A 24,674-nucleotide genomic window follows, 5' to 3' on the forward strand; every position below is an offset into this window, starting at 1 on the left:
TCACGGGGAGAGTCGTAGATCACGGGGGAGAGTCGTAGATCACGGGGGAGAGTCAGAGATCACGGGGAGAGTTGGGGATCACGGGGGGAGTCACAGATCACGGGGGGAGTTACAGATCACGGGGGGAGTTGGAGATCACGGGGGAGCCGGAGATCACGGGGGAGAGTCACAGATCACGGGGGGAGAGTCAGAGATGACGGGGAGAGTTGGGGATCACGGGGGGAGTCACAGATCACGGGGGAGTCACAGATCACGGGGGAGTCACAGATCACGGGGGAGTCGGAGATCACGGGGGAGAGTCACAGATCACGGGGAGAGTCGCAGATCACGGGGGGAGTCGGAGATCACTGGGTGAGAGTCGGAGATCACAGGGGAGAGTCACAGATCACGGGGAGAGTCGGAGATGAAGGGAGAGTCGGAGATCACGGGGGAGAGTCGAAGAGCATGGGGAACGTCACAGATCACGGGGAGAGTCGGAGATCACGGGGGGAGTTGGAGATCCCGGGGGGAGTCGGCGATCCCGGGGAGAGTCACAGATCACGGGGGATGTCAGAGATCACGGGGGGAGAGTCACAGATCGCGGGAGTGTCGGAGATCACGGGGGAGAGTCGGAGATCACGGGGAGAGTCGGAGATCACGGGGGGAGTCACAGATTACGGGGGGAGTCGCAGATCACGGGGGGAGTCGCAGATCACAGGGAGAGTCACAGATCATGGGGGGGGTCGCAGATCACGGGGAGAGTCGGAGATCACGGGGAGAGTTGGAGATCACGGGGAGAGAGTCAGAGATCACGGGGAGCGTCGGAGATCATGGGGAGAGTCGCAGATCGCGGGAGAGTCGGACATCACGGGGGAGAGGCGGAGATCACAGGGGGAGTCGGAGATCACGGGGGAGAGTCAGAGATTACTGTGGGAGAGTCAGAGATCATGGGGAGAGTCGGAGATCACGGGGGGAGTCACAGATCACGAGGGGTGTCGGAGATCACAGGGGGAGTCGCAGATCACGGGGAGAGTCTGAGATCACGGGGGAGAGTCGGAGATCACGGGGAGAGTCGGAGATCACGCGGGAGAGTTGGAGATCACGGGGGAAGTCGCAGATCATGGGGAGAGTCAGAGATCATGGGGAGAGTCACAGAGCACGGGGGAGAGTCGCAGATCATGGGGGCAGTCGGAGATCATGGGGGAGAGTCGGAGATCACGGGGAGAGTCACAGATCACGGGGAGAGTCGCAGATCACGGGGGAGAGTCGGAGTTCACGGCGGGAGTCAGAGATCACGGGGAGAGTCGCAGATCACGGGGGAGAGTCGCAGATCACGGGGGAGCGTCGGAGATCACGGGGGAGAGTCGGAGATCACGGGGAGAGTCACAGATCACGGGGAGAGTCGCAGATCACGGGGGGAGTCGGAGATCACTGGGTGAGAGTCGGAGATCACGGGGGAGAGTCACAGATCACGGGGAGAGTCGGAGATGAAGGGAGAGTCGGAGATCACGGGGGAGAGTCGCAGATCACGGGGGGAGTTGGAGATCACGGGGGAGAGTCGGAGATCACGGGGGAGAGTCGAAGAGCATGGAGAACGTCACAGATCACGGGGAGAGTCGGAGATCACGGGGGGAGTCGGAGATCCCGGGGAGCCTCACAGATCACGGGGGGTGTCGGAGATCACGGTGGGAGAGTCATAGATCGCGGGAGTGTCGGAGATCACGGGGGAGAGTCGGAGATCACAGGGAGAGTCACAGATCACGGGGAGAGTTGGAGATCACGGGAGAGAGTCAGAGATCACGGGGAGAGTCGGAGATCACGGGGGAGTCGGAGATCACAGGGAGATTCACAGATCACGGGGGAGAGTCGGAGATCACAGGGGCAGTTGGAGATCATGGGGGAGAGTCACAGATCATGGGGGAGAGTCGGAGATCACGGAGGAGAGTCACAGTTCACAGGGGAGAGTCGGAGATCACGGGGGAGAGTCACAGATCACGGGGAGAGTCGCAGATCACGGGGGAGAGTCACAGATCACGGGGAGAGTTGCAGATCACGGGGGGAGTTGGAGATCACGGGGGAGTGTCGGAGATCACGGGGGAGAGTCGAAGAGCATGGAGAACGTCACAGATCACGGGGAGAGTCGGAGATCACGGGGGGAGTCGGAGATCCCGGGGGGAGTCGGAGATCCCGGGGAGCCTCACAGATCATGGGGGGTGTCGGAGATCACGGGGGGAGAGTCATAGATCGCGGGAGTGTCGGAGATCACGGGGGAGAGTCGGAGATCACAGGGAGAGTCACAGATCATGGGGAGAGTTGGAGATCACGGGAGAGAGTCAGAGATCACGGGGAGAGTCGGAGATCACGGGGGAGTCGGAGATCACAGGGAGATTCACAGATCACGGGGGAGAGTCGAAGATCACGGGGGAGAGTCGGAGATCACGGGGGGAGTCGGAGATCACGGGGGAGAGTCGCAGATCACGTGGGGGAGTCGCAGATCACGGGGGGAGAGTCAGAGATCACGGGGAGAGTTGGGGATCACGGGGGGAGTCACAGATCACGGGGGGAGTTACAGATCACGGGGGGAGTCGGAGATCACGGGAGAGTCGGAGATCACGGGGGAGAGTCGGAGATCACGGGGGGAGTCAGAGATCATGGGGGAGAGTCAGAGATCATGGGGGAGAGTCACAGATCATGGGGGAGAGTCGGAGATCATGGGGGAGTCACTGAACACGGGGAGAGTCGGAGATCACAGGGGGAGAGTCAGAGATCATGGGGGAGACTCACAGATCACGGGGAGAGTCAGAGATCATGGGGGAGAGTCGGAGATCACGGGGAGAGTCGGAGATCACGGGGAGAGTCGCAGATCACGGGGAGAGTCGGAGATCACGGGGGAAGAGTCGCAGATCATGGGGAGAGTCACAGATCAAGGGGGGAGTCGGAGATCACAGGGGAGAGTCGCAGATCACGGGGGAGAGTCACAGGTCACGGGGAGAGTCACAGATCACGGGGGGAGTCGGAGATCACGGGGGAGAGTCGGAGATCACGGGGGAGAGTCGAAGAGCATGGAGAACGTCACAGATCACGGGGAGAGTCGGAGATCACGGGGGGAGTCGGAGATCCCGGGGGGAGTCGGAAATCCCGGGGAGCGTCACAGATCACGGGGGGTGTCGGAGATCACGGGGGGAGAGTCACAGGTCGCGGGAGTGTCGGAGATCACGGGGGAGAGTCGGAGATCACGGGGAGAGTCGGAGATCACGGGGGAGTCACAGATCACGGGGGGAGTCGGAGATCACGGGGGGAGTCGCAGATCACGGGGGAGAGTCGCAGATCACGGGGAGAGTTGGAAATCACGGGAGAGAGTCAGAGATCACGGGGAGAGTCAGAGATCACGGGGGAGTCGGAGATCACAGGGAGATTCACAGATCACGAGGGAGAGTCGGAGATCACGGGGAGAGTCGTAGATCACGGGGAGAGTCGTAGATCACGGGGGGAGTTGGAGATCACGGGGGAGTCGGAGATCACGGGGGGAGTTGGAGATCACGGGGGAGTCGGAGATCACGGAGTCGGAGATCACGGGGGAGAGTCACAGATCACGGGGGGAGAGTCAGAGATCACGGGGGAGTCGGAGATCACGGGGGAGAGTCACAGATCACGGGGAGAGTCGCAGATCACGGGGGGAGTCGGAGATCACTGGGTGAGAGTCGGAGATCACGGGGGAGAGTCACAGATCACGGGGAGAGTCGGAGATGAAGGGAGAGTCGGAGATCACGGGGGAGAGTCGAAGAGCATGGGGAACATCACAGATCACGGGGAGAGTCAGAGATCACGGGGGGAGTCGGAGATCCCGGGGGGTGTCGGCGATCCCGGGGAGAGTCACAGATCACGGGGGGTGTCGGAGATCACGGGGGGAGAGTCACAGATCGCGGGAGTGTCGGAGATCACGGGGGAGAGTCGGAAATCACGGGGAGAGTCGGAGATCACGGGGGCAGTCACAGATCTCGGGGGGAGTCACAGATCACGGGGGGGAAACGGAGATCATGGGGGGCAGTCACAGATCACGGGGGAGTCACAGATCACGGGGGGAGTCGCAGATCACAGGGAGAGTCACAGATCATGGGGGGAGTCGCAGATCACGGGGAGAGTCGGAGATCACGGGGAGAGTTGGAGATCACGGGGAGAGAGTCAGAGATCACGGGGAGCGTCGGAGATCATGGGGAGAGTCGCAGATCGCGGGAGAGTCGGACATCACGGGGGAGAGGCGGAGATCACAGGGGGAGTCGGAGATCACGGGGGAGAGTCGGAGATTACTGTGGGAGAGTCAGAGATCATGGGGAGAGTCGGAGATCACGGGGGGAGTCACAGATCTGGAGGGGTGTCGGAGGTCACAGGGGGAGTCGCAGATCACGAGGGGTGTCGGAGGTCACAGGGGGAGTCGCAGATCACGGGGAGAGTCTGAGATCACGGGAGAGAGTCGGAGAGCACGGGGAGTGCCACAGATCATGGGGAGCGTCGGAGATCACGGGGGAGAGTCGGAGATCATGGGGAAGAGTCGGAGATCACGGGTGAGAGTCACAGATCATGGGGAGAGTCGGAGATCATGGGGAAGAGTTGGAGATCACGGGTGAGAGTCACAGATCATGGGGAGAGTCGGAGATCACGGGGGACAGTCGGAGATCACGGGGGGAGTCGGAGATCACGGGGGAGAGTCACAGATCATGGGGAGAGTCGGAGATCACGGGGGACAGTCGGAGATCACGGGGGGAGTCGGAGATCACGGGGGAGAGTCACAGATCATGGGGAGAGTCGCAGATCACGGGGGGAGAGTCAGAGATCACAGGGAGAGTCAGAGATCACGCGGGAGAGTCGGAGATCACTGGGGGGTGTCGGAGATCACGGGGAGAGTCACAGATCACGGGGGAGTCGCAGATCACGGGGGAGAGTCGCAGATCACGGGGAGAGTCGGAGATCACGGGGGGAGAGTCGCAGATCGGGGGGAGAGTCGCAGATCACGGGGAGAGTCGCAGATCACGGGGAGAGTCACAGATCAAGGGGGGAGTCGGAGATCACGGGGGTGAGTCGCAGATCGCGGGAGAGTCGGGGATCACAGGGAGAGTCAGAGATCACGGGGAGAGTCGGAGATCACAGGGGGAGTCGGAGATCACAGGGGAGAGTCAGAGATCACGATGGAGAGTCGGCGATCATGGGGGTAGTCACAGATCACGGGGGGAGTCGCAGATCACGGGGAGAGTCGGAGATCACGGGGAGAGTCGGAGATCACGGGGGAGGGTTGGAGATCACGGGGGAAGTCGTAGATCACGGGGGAAGTCGTAGATCACGGGGGGAGTCGCAGATCACGGGGAGAGTCGGGGATCACGGGGAGAGTCGGAGATCACGGGGGAGGGTTGGAGATCACGGGGGAAGTCATAGATCACAGGGGGAGTCGCAGATCACGGGGAGAGTCGGAGATCACAGGGGCAGTCGGAGATCATGGGGGAGAGTCAGAGATCATGGGGGAGAGTCGGAGATCACGGAGGAGAGTCACAGTTCACAGGGGAGAGTCGGAGATCACGGGGGAGAGTCACAGATCACGGGGAGAGTCGCAGATCACGGGGGAGAGTCACAGATCACGGGGAGAGTTGCAGATCACGGGGGGAGTTGGAGATCACGGGGGGAGTCGGAGATCCCGGGGGGAGTCGGAGATCCCGGGGGGAGTCGGAGATCCCGGGGAGCCTCACAGATCACGGGGGGTGTCGGAGATCACGGGGGGAGAGTCATAGATCGCGGGAGTGTCGGAGATCACGGGGGAGAGTCGGAGATCACAGGGAGAGTCACAGATCACGGGGAGAGTTGGAGATCACGGGAGAGAGTCAGAGATCACGGGGAGAGTCGGAGATCACGGGGGAGTCGGAGATCACAGGGAGATTCACAGATCACGGGGGAGAGTCGGAGATCACGGGGGAGAGTCGGAGATCACGGGGGGAGTCGGAGATCACGGGGGAGAGTCGCAGATCACGTGGGGGTGTCGCAGATCACGGGGGGAGAGTCAGAGATCACGGGGAGAGTTGGGGATCACGGGGGGAGTCACAGATCACGGGGGGAGTTACAGATCACGGGGGGAGTCGGAGATCACGGGAGAGTCGGAGATCACGGGGGAGAGTCGGAGATCACGGGGGGAGTCGCAGATCACGGGGGAGAGTCGCAGATCACAGGGAGAGTCACAGATCACGGGGAGAGTTGGAAATCACGGGAGAGAGTCGGAGATCACGGGGGGAGTCGGAGATCCCGGGGAGCCTCACAGATCACGGGGGGTGTCGGAGATCACGGGGGGAGAGTCATAGATCGCGGGAGTGTCGGAGATCACGGGGGAGAGTCGGAGATCACAGGGAGAGTCACAGATCACGGGGAGAGTTGGAGATCACGGGAGAGAGTCAGAGATCACGGGGAGAGTCGGAGATCACGGGGGAGTCGGAGATCACAGGGAGATTCACAGATCACGGGGGAGAGTCGGAGATCACAGGGGCAGTTGGAGATCATGGGGGAGAGTCAGAGATCATGGGGGAGAGTCGGAGATCACGGAGGAGAGTCACAGTTCACAGGGGAGAGTCGGAGATCACGGGGGAGAGTCACAGATCACGGGGAGAGTCGCAGATCACGGGGGAGAGTCACAGATCACGGGGAGAGTTGCAGATCACGGGGGGAGTTGGAGATCACGGGGGAGTGTCGGAGATCACGGGGGAGAGTCGAAGAGCATGGAGAACGTCACAGATCACGGGGAGAGTCGGAGATCACGGGGGGAGTCGGAGATCCCGGGGGGAGTCGGAGATCCCGGGGAGCCTCACAGATCATGGGGGGTGTCGGAGATCACGGGGGGAGAGTCATAGATCGCGGGAGTGTCGGAGATCACGGGGGAGAGTCGGAGATCACAGGGGGAGTCACAGATCACGGGGAGAGTTGGAGATCACGGGAGAGAGTCAGAGATCACGGGGAGAGTCGGAGATCACGGGGGAGTCGGAGATCACAGGGAGATTCACAGATCACGGGGGAGAGTCGGAGATCACGGGGGAGAGTCGGAGATCACGGGGGGAGTCGGAGATCACGGGGGAGAGTCGCAGATCACGTGGGGGAGTCGCAGATCACGGGGGGAGAGTCAGAGATCACGGGGAGAGTTGGGGATCACGGGGGGAGTCACAGATCACGGGGGGAGTTACAGATCACGGGGGGAGTCGGAGATCACGGGAGAGTCGGAGATCACGGGGGAGAGTCGGAGATCACGGGGGGAGTCGGAGATCACGGGGGAGAGTCGCAGATCACGGGGGGAGAGTCAGAGATCACGGGGAGAGTTCAGGATCACGGGGGGAGTCACAGATCACGGGGGGAGTCACAGATCACGGGGGAGTCGCCGATCACGGGGGAGAGTCGCCGATCACGGGGGAGAGTCGCCGATCACGGGGGAGAGTCGCAGGTCACGGCGAGTGTCGGAGATCACAGGGAGAGTTGGAGATCACGGGGGAGAGTCGAAGATCACGGGGAGAGTCGGAGATCACGGGGGAGAGTCGCAGATCACGGGGAGAGTCGGAGACCACGGGGGGAGAGTCGCAGATCGCGGGAGAGCCGGACATCATGGGGGAGAGGCGGAGATCACAGGGAGAGGCGGAGATCACGGGAGAGTCGCAGATCACGGGGGAGAGTCACAGATCACAGGGAGAGTCACAGATCACGGGGAGAGTTGGAAATCACGGGAGAGAGTCAGAGATCACGGGGAGAGTCAGAGATCACGGGGGAGTCGGAGATCACAGGGAGATTCACAGATCACGAGGGAGAGTCGGAGATCACGGGGGAGAGTCGGAGATCACGGGGAGAGTCGTAGATCACGGGGAGAGTCGTAGATCACGGGGGGAGAGTCAGAGATCACGAGGAGAGTTGGGGATCACGGGGGGAGTCACAGATCACGGGGGGAGTTACAGATTACGGGGGGAGTTGGAGATCACGGGGGAGTCGGAGATCACGGGGGAGTCGGAGATCACGGGGGAGAGTCACAGATCACGGGGGGAGAGTCAGAGATCACGGAGAGAGTCGCAGATCACGGGGAGAGTCGGAGATGAAGGGAGAGTCGGAGATCACGGGGGAGAGTCGAAGAGCATGGGGAACGTCACAGATCACGGGGAGAGTCAGAGATCACGGGGGGAGTTGGAGATCCCGGGGGGAGTCGGCGATCCCGGGGAGAGTCACAGATCACGGGGGGTGTCGGAGATCACGGGGGGAGAGTCACAGATCGCGGGAGTGTCGGAGATCACGGGGGAGAGTCGGAAATCACGGGGAGAGTCGGAGATCACGGGGGGAGTCACAGATCACGGGGGGAGTCACAGATCACGGGGGGGAAACGGAGATCATGGGGGGCAGTCACAGATCACGGGGGAGTCACAGATCATGGGGGGAGTCGCAGATCACGGGGAGAGTCGGAGATCACGGGGAGAGTTGGAGATCACGGGGAGAGAGTCAGAGATCACGGGGAGCGTCGGAGATCATGGGGAGAGTCGCAGATCGCGGGAGAGTCGGACATCACGGGGGAGAGGCGGAGATCACAGGGGGAGTCGGAGATCACGGGGGAGAGAGTCAGAGATCACGGGGAGCGTCGGAGATCATGGGGAGAGTCGCAGATCGCGGGAGAGTCGGACATCACGGGGGAGAGGCGGAGATCACAGGGGGAGTCGGAGATCACGGGGGAGAGTCGGAGATTACTGTGGGAGAGTCAGAGATCATGGGGAGAGTCGGAGATCACAGGGGGAGTCGCAGATCACGAGGGGTGTCGGAGATCACAGGGGGAGTCGCAGATCACGGGGAGAGTCTGAGATCACGGGGGAGAGTCGGAGAGCACGGGGTGTGCCACAGATCATGGGGAGCGTCGGAGATCACGGGGGAGAGTCGGAGATCATGGGGAAGAGTCGGAGATCACGGGTGAGAGTCACAGATCATGGGGAGAGTCGGAGATCATGGGGAAGAGTTGGAGATCACGGGTGAGAGTCACAGATCATGGGGAGAGTCGGAGATCACGGGGGACAGTCGGAGATCACAGGGGGAGTCGGAGATCACGGGGGAGAGTCACAGATCATGGGGAGAGTCGGAGATCACGGGGGACAGTCGGAGATCACGGGGGGAGTCGGAGATCACGGGGGAGAGTCACAGATCATGGGGAGAGTCGCAGATCACGGGGGGAGAGTCAGAGATCACAGGGAGAGTCAGAGATCACGTGGGAGAGTCGGAGATCACTGGGGGGTGTCGGAGATCACGGGGAGAGTCACAGATCACGGGGGAGTCGCAGATCACGGGGGTGAGTCGCAGATCGCGGGAGAGTCGGGGATCACAGGGAGAGTCAGAGATCACGGGGAGAGTCGGAGATCACAGGGGGAGTCGGAGATCACGGGGGAGAGTCAGAGATCACGGGGGAGAGTCGGCGATCATGGGGGTAGTCACAGATCACGGGGGGAGTCGCAGATCACGGGGAGAGTCGGAGATCACGGGGAGAGTCGGAGATCACGGGGGAGTGTTGGAGATCACGGGGGAAGTCGTAGATCACGGGGGAAGTCGTAGATCACGGGGGGAGTCGCGGACCACGGGGAGAGTCGGGGATCACGGGGAGAGTCGGAGATCACGGGGGAGGGTTGGAGATCACGGGGGAAGTCATAGATCACGGGGGTAGCCACAGATCACAGGGGGAGTCGCAGATCACGGGGAGAGTCGGAGATCACAGGGGCAGTCGGAGATCATGGGGGAGAGTCAGAGATCATGGGGGAGAGTCGGAGATCACGGAGGAGAGTCACAGTTCACAGGGGAGAGTCGGAGATCACGGGGGAGAGTCACAGATCACGGGGAGAGTCGCAGATCACGGGGGAGAGTCACAGATCACGGGGAGAGTTGCAGATCACGGGGGGAGTTGGAGATCACGGGGGGAGTCGGAGATCCCGGGGGGAGTCGGAGATCCCGGGGAGCCTCACAGATCATGGGGGGTGTCGGAGATCACGGGGGGAGAGTCATAGATCGCGGGAGTGTCGGAGATCACGGGGGAGAGTCGGAGATCACAGGGAGAGTCACAGATCACGGGGAGAGTTGGAGATCACGGGAGAGAGTCAGAGATCACGGGGAGAGTCGGAGATCACGGGGGAGTCGGAGATCACAGGGAGATTCACAGATCACGGGGGAGAGTCGGAGATCACGGGGGAGAGTCGGAGATCACGGGGGGAGTCGGAGATCACGGGGGAGAGTCGCAGATCACGTGGGGGAGTCGCAGATCACGGGGGGAGAGTCAGAGATCACGGGGAGAGTTGGGGATCACGGGGGGAGTCACAGATCACGGGGGGAGTTACAGATCACGGGGGGAGTCGGAGATCACGGGAGAGTCGGAGATCACGGGGGAGAGTCGGAGATCACGGGGGGAGTCGGAGATCACGGGGGAGAGTCGCAGATCACGGGGGGAGAGTCAGAGATCACGGGGAGAGTTCGGGATCACGGGGGGAGTCACAGATCACGGGGGGAGTCACAGATCACGGGGGAGTCGCCGATCACGGGGGAGAGTCGCCGATCACGGGGGAGAGTCGCAGGTCACGGCGAGTGTCGGAGATCACAGGGAGAGTCGGAGATCACGGGGGAGAGTCGGAGATCACGGGGAGAGTCGGAGATCACGGGGGAGAGTCGCAGATCACGGGGAGAGTCGGAGACCACGGGGGGAGAGTCGCAGATCGCGGGAGAGTCGGACATCACGGGGGAGAGGCGGAGATCACAGGGAGAGGCGGAGATCACGGGGGAGTCGCAGATCACAGGGGGAGTCGGAGATCACGGGGGGTGAGTCGCAGTTCGCGGGAGAGTCGGGGATCACGGGGGAGAGTCAGAGATCACGGGGAGAGTCGCAGATCACAGGGAGAGTCAGAGATCACGGGGAGAGTCGGAGATCACGGGGGAGAGTCAGAGATCACGGGGGAGAGTCCAAGATCACGGGGGAGAGTCAGAGATCACGGGGGAGAGTCAGAGATCACGGGCAGAGTCAGAGATCATGGGGGAGAGTCGGAGATCATGGGGGAGTCACTGATCACGGGGAGAGTCGGCGATCACAGGGGGAGAGTCAGAGATCATGGGGGAGAGTCGGAGACCACGGGGAGAGTCGGAGATCACGGGGAGAGTCGGAGATCACGGGGGAGAGTTGGAGATCATGGGAGAAGTCGCAGATCACGGGGAGAGTCGGAGATCACGGGGGAGTCGGAGATCACGGGGGGAGTCACAGATCACGGGGAGAGTCGGGGATCACGGGGGGAGTCACAGATCACGGGGAGAGTCGGGGATCACGGGGGGAGTCACAGATCACGGGGAGAGTCGGAGAGCACAGGGGGAGTCGGAGATCACGGGGGAGAGTCGCAGATCACGGGGGAGTCGCAGATCGAGGGGAGAGTCGCAGATCACAGGGAGAGTCAGAGATCACGGGGAGAGTCGCAGATCACAGGGGGAGTCGGAGATCACGGGGGAGAGTCAGAGATCACGGGGAGAGTCAGAGATCACGGGGAGAGTCAGAGATCATGGAGGAGAGTCGGAGATCATGGGGGAGTCACAGATCACGGGGAGAGTCACAGATCACAGGGGGAGAGTCAGAGATCATGGGGGAGAGTCGGAGATCACGGGGAGAGACGGAGATCACGGGGAGAGTCGGAGATCACAGGGGAGAGTTGGAGATCACGGGGGAAGTCGCAGATCATGGGGAGAGTCGGAGATCACGGGGAGAGTCGGAGATCACGGGGGAGAGCTGGAGATCACGGGGGAAGTCGCAGATCATGGGGAGAGTCAGAGATCACGGGGAAAGTCACAGAGCACGGGGGAGAGTCGCAGATCATGGGGAAGAGTCGGAGATCATGGGGAAGAGTCGGAGATCACGGGTGAGAGTCACAGATCATGGGGAGAGTCGGAAATCACGGGGGACAGTCGGAGATCACGGTGGGAGTCGGAGAGCACGGGGGAGAGTCACAGATCATGGGGAGAGTCGGAGATCACGGGGGACAGTCGGAGATCACGGGGGGAGTCGGAGATCACGGGGGGAGTCGGAGATCACGGGGGAGAGTCACAGATCATGGGGAGAGTCGCAGATCACGGGGGGAGAGTCAGAGATCACGGGGAGAGTTGGGGATCACGGGGGAGTCATAGATCACGGGGGAGTCGCCGATCACGGGGGAGAGTCGCCGATCACGGGGGACAGTCGCAGGTCACGGGGAGTGTCGGAGATCACAGGGAGAGTCGGAGATCACTGGGGGGCGTCGGAGATCACGGGGAGAGTCACAGATCACGGGGGAGTCGCAGATCACGGGGGAGAGTCGAAGATCACGGGGAGAGTCGGAGATCACGGGGGGAGAGTCGCAGATCACGGGGAGAGTCGCAGATCACGGGGGAGAGTCGGAGTTCACGGCGGGAGTCAGAGATCACGGGGAGAGTCGCAGATCACGGGGGAGAGTCGCAGATCACGGGGGAGAGTCGGAGTTCACGGCGGGAGTCAGAGATCACGGGGAGAGTCGCAGATCACGGGGGAGAGTCGCAGATCACGGGGGAGCGTCGGAGATCACGGAGGAGAGTCGGAGATCACAGGGAGAGTCGCAGATCACGGGGGAGAGTCGCAGATCACGGGGGAGCGTCGGAGATCACGGGGGAGAGTCGGAGATCACGGGGGAGAGTCGGAGATCCCGGGCGGAGTCGGAGATCCCGGGGGGAGTCGGAGATCACGGGGGAGTGTCACAGATCACGGGGAGAGTCGGAGATCACGGGGGGAGTCGGAGATCACGGGGGAGAGTCGGAGATCACTGGGTGAGAGTCGGAGTTTACGGGGGGAGTCGGAGATCACGGGGGAGTCGGAGATCACGGGGGGAGTCACAGATCACGGGGAGAGTCGGGGATCACGGGGAGAGTCGGGGATCACGGGGGGAGTCACAGAACACGGGGAGAGTCGGGGATCACGGGGGGAGTCACAGATCACGGGGAGAGACGGAGAGCACAGGGGGAGTCGGAGATCACGGGGCAGAGTCGCAGATCACGGGGGAGTCGCAGATCACGGGGGAGAGTTGCAGATCACGGGGGGAGTTGGAGATCACGGGGGGAGTCGGAGATCCCGGGGGGAGTCGGAGATCCCGGGGAGCCTCACAGATCACGGGGGGTGTCGGAGATCACGGGGGGAGAGTCATAGATCGCGGGAGTGTCGGAGATCACGGGGGAGAGTCGGAGATCACAGGGAGAGTCACAGATCACGGGGAGAGTTGGAGATCACGGGAGAGAGTCAGAGATCACGGGGAGAGTCGGAGATCACGGGGGAGTCGGAGATCACAGGGAGATTCACAGATCACGGGGGAGAGTTGGAGATCACGGGGGAGAGTCGGAGATCACGGGGGGAGTCGGAGATCACGGGGGAGAGTCGCAGATCATGTGGGGGAGTCGCAGATCACGGGGGGAGAGTCAGAGATCACGGGGAGAGTTGGGGATCACGGGAGAGTCGGAGATCACGGGGGAGAGTCGGAGATCACGGGGGGAGTCGGAGATCACGGGGGAGAGTCGCAGATCACGGGGGGAGAGTCAGAGATCACGGGGAGAGTTCGGGATCACGGGGGGAGTCACAGATCACGGGGGGAGTCACAGATCACGGGGGAGTCGCCGATCACGGGGGAGAGTCGCCGATCACGGGGGAGAGTCGCAGGTCACGGCGAGTGTCGGAGATCACAGGGAGAGTCGGAGATCACGGGGGAGAGTCGGAGATCACGGGGAGAGTCGGAGATCACGGGGGAGAGTCGCAGATCACGGGGAGAGTCGGAAACTACGGGGGGAGAGTCGCAGATCGCGGGAGAGTCGGACATCACGGGGGAGAGGCGGAGATCACAGGGAGAGGCGGAGATCACGGGGGAGTCGCAGATCACAGGGGGAGTCGGAGATCACGGGGGGTGAGTCGCAGTTCGCGGGAGAGTCGGGGATCACGGGGAAGAGTCAGAGATCACGGGGAGAGTCGCAGATCACAGGGAGAGTCAGAGATCATGGGGAGAGTCGGAGATCACAGGGGGAGTCAGAGATCACGGGGGAGAGTCAGAGATCACGGGGGAGAGTCCAAGATCACGGGGGAGAGTCAGAGATCACGGGGGAGAGTCAGAGATCACGGGGAGAGTCAGAGATCATGGGGGAGAGTTGGAGATCATGGGGGAGTCACTGATCACGGGGAGAGTCGGCGATCACGGGGAGAGTCGGAGATCACGGGGAGAGTCGGAGATCACGGGGGAGAGTTGGAGATCACGGGGGAAGTCGCAGATCATGGGGAGAGTCAGAGATCATGGGGAGAGTCACAGAGCACGGGGGAGAGTCGCAGATCATGGGGGCAGTCAGAGATCATGGGGGAGAGTCGCAGATCACGGGGAGAGTCGCAGATCACGGGGGAGAGTCGGAGTTCACGGCGGGAGTCAGAGATCACGGGGAGAGTCGCAGATCACGGGGGAGAGTCGCAGATCACGGGGAGCGTCGGAGATCATGGGGGAGAGTCGGAGATCACGGGGAGAGTCGCAAATCACGGGGGGAGTTACAGATCACGGGGGAGTTGGAGATCACGGGGGAGTCGGAGATCACGGGGGAGAGTCACAGATCACGGGGGGAGAGTCAGAGATCACGGGGAGAGTTGGGGATCACGGGGGGAGTCACAGATCACGGGGGAGTCACAGATCACGGGGGAGTCGGAGATCACGGGGGAGAGTCACAGATCACGGAGAGAGTCGCAGATCACGGGGAGAGTCGGAGATGAAGGGAGAGTCGGAGATCACGGGGGAGAGTCGAAGAGCATGGGGAACGTCACAGATCACGGGGAGAGTCGGAGATCACGGGGGGAGTCGGAGATCCCGGGGGGAGTCGGCGATCCCGGGGAGAGTCACAGATCACGGGGGGTGTCGGAGATCATGGGGGAGAGTCGGAGATCACGGGGAGAGTCGGAGATCACGGGGGGAGTCACAGATCACGGGGGGAGTCACAGATCACGGGGGGAGTCACAGATCACGGGGGGAGTCACAGATCACGGGGGGGGGAAACGGAGATCATGGGGGGAGTCACAGATCACGGGGGAGTCACAGATTACGGGGGGAGTCGCAGATCACGGGGGGAGTCGCAGATCACAGAGAGAGTCACAGATCACGGGGGGAGTCGCAGATCACGGGGAGAGTCAGAGATCACGGGGAGAGTTGGAGATCACGGGGAGAAAGTCAGAGATCACGGGGCGCGTCGGAGATCATGGGGAGAGTCGCAGATCGCGGGAGAGTCGGACATCACGGGGGAGAGGCGGAGATCACAGGGGGAGTCGGAGATCACGGGGGAGAGTCGGAGATTACTGTGGGAGAGTCAGAGATCATGGGGAGAGTCGGAGATCGCGGGGGGAGTCACAGATCACGAGGGGTGTCGGAGATCACAGGGGGAGTCGCAGATCACGGGGAGAGTCTGAGATCACGGGGGAGAGTCGGAGAGTACGGGGAGTGCCACAGATCATGGGGAGAGTCGGAGATCACGGGGGAGAGTCGGAGATCATGGGGAAGAGTCGGAGATCACGGGTGAGAGTCACAGATCAAGGGGAGAGTCGGAGATCATGGGGAAGAGTTGGAGATCACGGGTGAGAGTCACAGATCATGGGGAGAGTCGGAGATCACGGGGGACAGTCGGAGATCACGGGGGGAGTCGGAGATCACGGGGGAGAGTCACAGATCATGGGGAGAGTCGGAGATCACGGGGGACAGTCGGAGATCACGGGGGGAGTCGGAGATCACGGGGGAGAGTCACAGATCATGGGGAGAGTCGCAGATCACGGGGGGAGAGTCAGAGATCACAGGGAGAGTCGGAGATCACTGGGGGGTGTCGGAGATCATGGGGAGAGTCACAGATCACGGGGGAGTCGCAGATCACGGGGGAGAGTCGCAGATCACGGGAGAGTCGGAGATCACGGGGGGAGAGTCGCAGATCACGGGGAGAGTCACAGATCAAGGGGGGAGTCGGAGATCACGGGGGTGAGTCGCAGATCGCGGGAGAGTCGGGGATCACAGGGAGAGTCAGAGATCACGGGGAGAGTCGGAGATCACAGGGGGAGTCGGAGGTCACGGGGGAGAGTCAGAGATCACGGGGGAGAGTCGGCGATCATGGGGGTAGTCACAGATCACGGGGGGAGTCGCAGATCACGGGGAGAGTCACAGATCACGGGGGAGTCGCATATCACGGGGGAGAGTCGCAGATCACGGGGAGAGTCGGAGATCACGGGGGAGAGTCGCAGATCACGGGGAGAGTCACAGATCAAGGGGGGAGTCGGAGATCACGGGGGTGAGTCGCAGATCGCGGGAGAGTCGGGCATCACAGGGAGAGTCAGAGATCACGGGGAGAGTCGGAGATCACAGGGGGAGTCGGAGATCACGGGGGAGAGTCAGAGATCACGGGGGAGAGTCGGCGATCATGGGGGTAGTCACAGATCACGGGGGGAGTCGCAGATCACGGGGAGAGTCGGAGGTCACGGGGAGAGTCGGAGATCACGGGGGAGGGTTGGAGATCGCGGGGGAAGTCGTAGATCACGGGGGTAGTCACAGATCACGGGGGGAGTCGCAGTTCACGGGGAGAGTCGGAGATCACGGGGAGAGTCGGAGATCACGGGGGAGGGTTGGAGATCACGGGGGAAGTCATAGATCACGGGGGGAGTCGCAGATCACAGGGGGAGTCGAAGATCACGGGGAGAGTCGGAGATCACAGGGGCAGTCGGAGGTCATGGGGGAGAGTCAGAGATCATGGGGGAGAGTCGGAGATCACGGAGGAGAGTCACAGATCACAGGGGAGAGTCGGAGATCACGGGGGAGAGTCGCAGATCACGGGGAGAGTCGCAGATCACGGGGGAGAGTCACAGATCACGGGGAGAGTCGCAGATCACGGGGGGAGTTGGAGATCACGGGGGAGAGTCGGAGATCACGGGGGAGAGTCGAAGAGCATGGAGAACGTCACAGATCACGGGGAGAGTCGGAGATCACGGGGGGAGTCGGAGATCCCGGGGAGCCTCACAGATCACGGGGGGTGTCGGAGATCACGGGGGGAGAGTCATAGATCGTGGGAGTGTCGGAGATCACGGGGGAGAGTCGGAGATCACAGGGAGAGTCACAGATCACGGGGAGAGTTGGAGATCACGGGAGAGAGTCAGAGATCACGGGGAGAGTCGGCGATCATGGGGGTAGTCACAGATCACGGGGGGAGTCGCAGATCACGGGGAGAGTCACAGATCACGGGGGAGTCGCATATCACGGGGGAGAGTCGCAGATCACGGGAGAGTCGGGGATCACAGGGAGAGTCAGAGATCACGGGGAGAGTCGGAGATCACAGGGGGAGTCGGAGGTCACGGGGGAGAGTCAGAGATCACGGGGGAGAGTCGGCGATCATGGGGGTAGTCACAGATCACGGGGGGAGTCGCAGATCACGGGGAGAGTCACAGATCACGGGGGAGTCGCATATCACGGGGGAGAGTCGCAGATCACGGGGAGAGTCGGAGATCACGGGGGAGAGTCGCAGATCACGGGGAGAGTCACAGATCAAGGGGGGAGTCGGAGATCACGGGGGTGAGTCGCAGATCGCGGGAGAGTCGGGCATCACAGGGAGAGTCAGAGATCACGGGGAGAGTCGGAGATCACAGGGGGAGTCGGAGATCACGGGGGAGAGTCAGAGATCACGGGGGAGAGTCGGCGATCATGGGGGTAGTCACAGATCACGGGGGGAGTCGCAGATCACGGGGAGAGTCGGAGGTCACGGGGAGAGTCGGAGATCACGGGGGAGGGTTGGAGATCGCGGGGGAAGTCGTAGATCACGGGGGTAGTCACAGATCACGGGGGGAGTCGCAGTTCACGGGGAGAGTCGGAGATCACGGGGAGAGTCGGAGATCACGGGGGAGGGTTGGAGATCACGGGGGAAGTCATAGATCACGGGGGGAGTCGCAGATCACAGGGGGAGTCGAAGATCACGGGGAGAGTCGGAGATCACAGGGGCAGTCGGAGGTCATGGGGGAGAGTCAGAGATCATGGGGGAGAGTCGGAGATCACGGAGGAGAGTCACAGATCACAGGGGAGAGTCGGAGATCACGGGGGAGAGTCGCAGATCACGGGGAGAGTCGCAGATCACGGGGGAGAGTCACAGATCACGGGGAGAGTCGCAGATCACGGGGGGAGTTGGAGATCACGGGGGAGAGTCGGAGATCACGGGGGAGAGTCGCAGATCACGGGGAGAGTCGCAGATCACGGGGGAGAGTCACAGATCACGGGGAGAGTCGCAGATCACGGGGGGAGTTGGAGATCACGGGGGAGAGTCGGAGATCACGGGGGAGAGTCGAAGAGCATGGAGAACGTCACAGATCACGGGGAGAGTCGGAGATCACGGGGGGAGTCGGAGATCCCGGGGAGCCTCACAGATCACGGGGGGTGTCGGAGATCACGGGGGGAGAGTCATAGATCGTGGGAGTGTCGGAGATCACGGGGGAGAGTCGGAGATCACAGGGAGAGTCACAGATCACGGGGAGAGTTGGAGATCACGGGAGAGAGTCAGAGATCACGGGGAGAGTCGGAGATCACGGGGGAGTCGGAGATCACAGGGAGATTCACAGATCACGGGGGAGAGTCGGAGATCACGGGGGAGAGTCGGAGATCACGGGGGAGAGTCGCAGATCACAGGGAGAGGCGGAGATCACGGGGGAGTCGCAGATCACAGGGGGAGTCGCAGATCACGGGGGGTGAGTCGCAGTTCGCGGGAGAGTCGGGGATCACGGGGGAGAGTCAGAGATCACGGGGAGAGTCGCAGATCACAGGGAGAGTCAGAGATCACGGGGAGAGTCGGAGATCACAGGGGGAGTCAGAGATCACGGGGGAGAGTCGCAGATCACAGGGAGAGGCGGAGACCACGGGGGAGTCGCAGATCACAGGGGGAGTCGGAGATCACGGGGGGTGAGTCGCAGTTTGCGGGAGAGTCGGGGATCACGGGGGAGAGTCAGAGATCACGGGGAGAGTCGCAGATCACAGGGAGAGTCAGAGATCACGGGGAGAGTCGGAGATCACGGGGGAGGGTTGGAGATCACGGGGGAAGTCATAGATCACGGGGGTAGTCACAGATCACAGGGGGAGTCGAAGATCACGGGGAGAGTCGGAGATCACAGGGGCAGTCGGAGGTCATGGGGGAGAGTCAGAGATCATGGGGGAGAGTCGGAGATCACGGAGGAGAGTCACAGATCACAGGGGAGAGTCGGAGATCACGGGGGAGAGTCGCAGATCACGGGGAGAGTCGCAGATCACGGGGGAGAGTCACAGATCACGGGGAGAGTCGCAGATCACGGGGGGAGTTGGAGATCACGGGGGAGAGTCGGAGATCACGGGGGAGAGTCGAAGAGCATGGAGAACGTCACAGATCACGGGGAGAGTCGGAGATCACGGGGGGAGTCGGAGATCCCGGGGAGCCTCACAGATCACGGGGGGTGTCGGAGATCACGGGGGGAGAGTCATAGATCGTGGGAGTGTCGGAGATCACGGGGGAGAGTCGGAGATCACAGGGAGAGTCACAGATCACGGGGAGAGTTGGAGATCACGGGAGAGAGTCAGAGATCACGGGGAGAGTCGGAGATCACGGGGGAGTCGGAGATCACAGGGAGATTCACAGATCACGGGGGAGAGTCGGAGATCACGGGGGAGAGTCGGAGATCACGGGGGAGAGTCGCAGATCACAGGGAGAGGCGGAGATCACGGGGGAGTCGCAGATCACAGGGGGAGTCGCAGATCACGGGGGGTGAGTCGCAGTTCGCGGGAGAGTCGGGGATCACGGGGGAGAGTCAGAGATCACGGGGAGAGTCGCAGATCACAGGGAGAGTCAGAGATCACGGGGAGAGTCGGAGATCACAGGGGGAGTCAGAGATCACGGGGGAGAGTCAGAGATCACGGGGGAGAGTCCGAGATCACGGGGGAGAGTCAGAGATCACGGGGGAGAGTCAGAGATCACGGGGGAGAGTCAGAGATCATGGGGGAGAGTCGGAGATCATGGGGGAGTCACTGATCACGGGGAGAGTCGGAGATCACAGGGGGAGAGTCAGAGATCATGGGGGAGACTCACAGATCACGGGGAGAGTCAGAGATCATGGGGGAGAGTCGGAGACCACGGGGAGAGTCGGAGATCACGGGGAGAGTCGGAGGTCACGGGGGAGAGTTGGAGATCATGGGAGAAGTCGCAGATCATGGGGAGAGTCGGAGATCACGGGGAGAGTCGGAGATCACGGGGAGAGTCGGAGATCACGGGGGAGAGTTGGAGATCACGGGGGAAGTCGCAGATCATGGGGAGAGTCAGAGATCATGGGGAGAGTCACAGAGCACGGGGGAGAGTCGCAGATCATGGGGGCAGTCGGAGATCATGGGGGAGAGTCGCAGATCACAGGGGGAGAGTCAGAGATCATGGGGGAGAGTCGGAGATCACGGGGAGAGACGGAGATCACGGGGAGAGTCGGAGATCACGGGGGAGAGTCGGAGATCACGGGGGAGAGTCACAGATCATGGGGAGAGTCGCAGATCACGGGGGGAGAGTCAGAGATCACGGGGAGAGTTGGGGATCACGGGGGAGTCATAGATCACGGGGGAGGCGCCGATCACGGGGGAGAGTCGCCGATCACGGGGGACAGTCGCAGGTCACGGGGAGTGTCGGAGATCACAGGGAGAGTCGGAGATCACTGGGGGGCGTCGGAGATCACGGGGAGAGTCACAGATCACGGGGGAGTCGCAGATCACGGGGGAGAGTCGAGGATCACGGGGAGAGTCGGAGATCACGGGGGGAGAGTCGCAGATCACGGGGAGAGTCGCAGATCACGGGGGAGAGTCGGAGTTCACGGCGGGAGTCAGAGATCACGGGGAGAGTCGCAGATCACGGGGGAGAGTCGCAGATCACGGGGGAGAGTCGGAGTTCACGGCGGGAGTCAGAGATCACGGGGAGAGTCGCAGATCACGGGGGAGAGTCGCAGATCACGGGGGAGCGTCGGAGATCACGGGGGAGAGTCGGAGATCACAGGGAGAGTCGCAGATCACGGGGGAGAGTCGCAGATCACGGGGGAGCGTCGGAGATCACGGGGGAGAGTCGGAGATCACGGGGGAGAGTCGGAGATCCCGGGGGGAGTCGGAGATCCCGGGGGGAGTCGGAGATCACGGGGGAGTGTCACAGATCACGGGGAGAGTCGGAGATCACGGGGGGAGTCGGAGATCACGGGGGAGAGTCGGAGATCACTGGGTGAGAGTCGGAGTTTACGGGGGGAGTCGGAGATCACGGGGGAGTCGGAGATCACGGGGGGAGTCACAGATCACGGGGAGAGTCGGGGATCACGGGGAGAGTCGGGGATCACGGGGGGAGTCACAGATCACGGGGAGAGTCGGGGATCACGGGGGGAGTCACAGATCACGGGGAGAGTCGGAGAGCACAGGGGGAGTCGGAGATCACGGGGCAGAGTCGCAGATCACGGGGGAGTCGCAGATCACGGGGGAGAGTTGCAGATCACGGGGGGAGTTGGAGATCACGGGGGGAGTCGGAGATCCCGGGGGGAGTCGGAGATCCCGGGGAGCCTCACAGATCACGGGGGGTGTCGGAGATCACGGGGGGAGAGTCATAGATCGCGGGAGTGTCGGAGATCACGGGGGAGAGTCGGAGATCACAGGGAGAGTCACAGATCACGGGGAGAGTTGGAGATCACGGGAGAGAGTCAGAGATCACGGGGAGAGTCGGAGATCACGGGGGAGTCGGAGATCACAGGGAGATTCACAGATCACGGGGGAGAGTCGGAGATCACGGGGGAGAGTCGGAGATCACGGGGGGAGTCGGAGATCACGGGGGAGAGTCGCAGATCATGTGGGGGAGTCGCAGATCACGGGGGGAGAGTCAGAGATCACGGGGAGAGTTGGGGATCACGGGAGAGTCGGAGATCACGGGGGAGAGTCGGAGATCACGGGGGGAGTCGGAGATCACGGGGGAGAGTCGCAGATCACGGGGGGAGAGTCAGAGATCACGGGGAGAGTCACAGATCACGGGGGGAGTCACAGATCACGGGGGAGTCGCCGATCACGGGGGAGAGTCGCCGATCACGGGGGAGAGTCGCAGGTCACGGCGAGTGTCGGAGATCACAGGGAGAGTCGGAGATCACGGGGGAGAGTCGGAGATCACGGGGAGAGTCGGAGATCACGGGGGAGAGTCGCAGATCACGGGGAGAGTCGGAAACCACGGGGGGAGAGTCGCAGATCGCGGGAGAGTCGGACATCATGGGGGAGAGGCGGAGATCACAGGGAGAGGCGGAGATCACGGGGGAGTCGCAGATCACAGGGGGAGTCGGAGATCACGGGGGGTGAGTCGCAGTTCGCGGGAGAGTCGGGGATCACGGGGAAGAGTCAGAGATCACGGGGAGAGTCGCAGATCACAGGGAGAGTCAGAGATCACGGGGAGAGTCGGAGATCACAGGGGGAGTCAGAGATCACGGGGGAGAGTCAGAGATCACGGGGGAGAGTCCAAGATCACGGGGGAGAGTCAGAGATCACGGGGGAGAGTCAGAGATCACGGGGAGAGTCAGAGATCATGGGGGAGAGTCGGAGATCATGGGGGAGTCACTGATCACGGGGAGAGTCGGCGATCACAGGGGGAGAGTCAGAGATCATGGGGGAGAGTTGGAGATCATGGGAGAAGTCGCAGATCATGGGGAGAGTTGGAGATCACGGGGAGAGTCGGAGATCACGGGGAGAGTCGGAGATCACGGGGGAGAGTTGGAGATCACGGGGGAAGTCGCAGATCATGGGGAGAGTCAGAGATCATGGGGAGAGTCACAGAGCACGGGGGAGAGTCGCAGATCATGGGGGCAGTCAGAGATCATGGGGGAGAGTCGCAGATCACGGGGAGAGTCGCAGATCACGGGGGAGAGTCGGAGTTCACGGCGGGAGTCAGAGATCACGGGGAGAGTCGCAGATCACGGGGGAGAGTCGCAGATCACGGGGGAGCGTCGGAGATCACGGGGGAGAGTCGGAGATCACGGGGAGAGTCGCAAATCACGGGGGGAGTTACAGATCACGGGGGGAGTTGGAGATCACGGGGGAGTCGGAGATCACGGGGGAGAGTCACAGATCACGGGGGGAGAGTCAGAGATCACGGGGAGAGTTGGGGATCACGGGGGGAGTCACAGATCACGGGGGAGTCACAGATCACGGGGGAGTCGGAGATCACGGGGGAGAGTCACAGATCACGGAGAGAGTCGCAGATCACGGGGAGAGTCGGAGATGAAGGGAGAGTCGGAGATCACGGGGGAGAGTCGAAGAGCATGGGGAACGTCACAGATCACGGGGAGAGTCGGAGATCACGGGGGGAGTCGGAGATCCCGGGGGGAGTCGGCGATCCCGGGGAGAGTCACAGATCACGGGGGGTGTCGGAGATCACGGGGGGTGAGTCACAGATCGCGGGAGTGTCGGAGATCATGGGGGAGAGTCGGAGATCACGGGGAGAGTCGGAGATCACGGGGGGAGTCACAGATCACGGGGGGAGTCACAGATCACGGGGGGGGAAACGGAGATCATGGGGGGCAGTCACAGATCACGGGGGAGTCACAGATTACGGGGGGAGTCGCAGATCACGGGGGGAGTCGCAGATCACAGGGAGAGTCACAGATCACGGGGGGAGTCGCAGATCACGGGGAGAGTCAGAGATCACGGGGAGAGTTGGAGATCACGGGGAGAGAGTCAGAGATCACGGGGCGCGTCGGAGATCATGGGGAGAGTCGCAGATCGCGGGAGAGTCGGACATCACGGGGGAGAGGCGGAGATCACAGGGGGAGTCGGAGATCACGGGGGAGAGTCGGAGATCGCGGGGGGAGTCACAGATCACGAGGGGTGTCGGAGATCACAGGGGGAGTCGCAGATCACGGGGAGAGTCTGAGATCACGGGGGAGAGTCGGAGAGCACGGGGAGTGCCACAGATCATGGGGAGAGTCGGAGATCACGGGGGAGAGTCGGAGATCATGGGGAAGAGTCGGAGATCACGGGTGAGAGTCACAGATCAAGGGGAGAGTCGGAGATCATGGGGAAGAGTTGGAGATCACGGGTGAGAGTCACAGATCATGGGGAGAGTCGGAGATCACGGGGGACAGTCGGAGATCACGGGGGGAGTCGGAGATCACGGGGGAGAGTCACAGATCATGGGGAGAGTCGGAGATCACGGGGGACAGTCGGAGATCACGGGGGGAGTCGGAGATCACGGGGGAGAGTCACAGATCATGGGGAGAGTCGCAGATCACGGGGGGAGAGTCAGAGATCACAGGGAGAGTCAGAGATCACGTGGGAGAGTCGGAGATCACTGGGGGGTGTCGGAGATCATGGGGAGAGTCACAGATCACGGGGGAGTCGCAGATCACGGGGGAGAGTCGCAGATCACGGGGAGAGTCGGAGATCACGGGGGGAGAGTCGCAGATCACGGGGAGAGTCACAGATCAAGGGGGAGTCGGAGATCACGGGGTTGGGTCGCAGATCGCGGGAGAGTCGGGGATCACAGGGAGAGTCAGAGATCACGGGGAGAGTCGGAGATCACAGGGGGAGTCGGAGGTCACGGGGGAGAGTCGGAGATCACGGGGGAGAGTCGGCGATCATGGGGGTAGTCACAGATCA

Source organism: Somniosus microcephalus, chromosome 15 (genome assembly GCF_052327205.1).
Source record: "Somniosus microcephalus isolate GS21.2 chromosome 15, FLI_Smic_1.0, whole genome shotgun sequence".
Classification (NCBI taxonomy): Eukaryota; Metazoa; Chordata; class Chondrichthyes; order Squaliformes; family Somniosidae; genus Somniosus; species Somniosus microcephalus.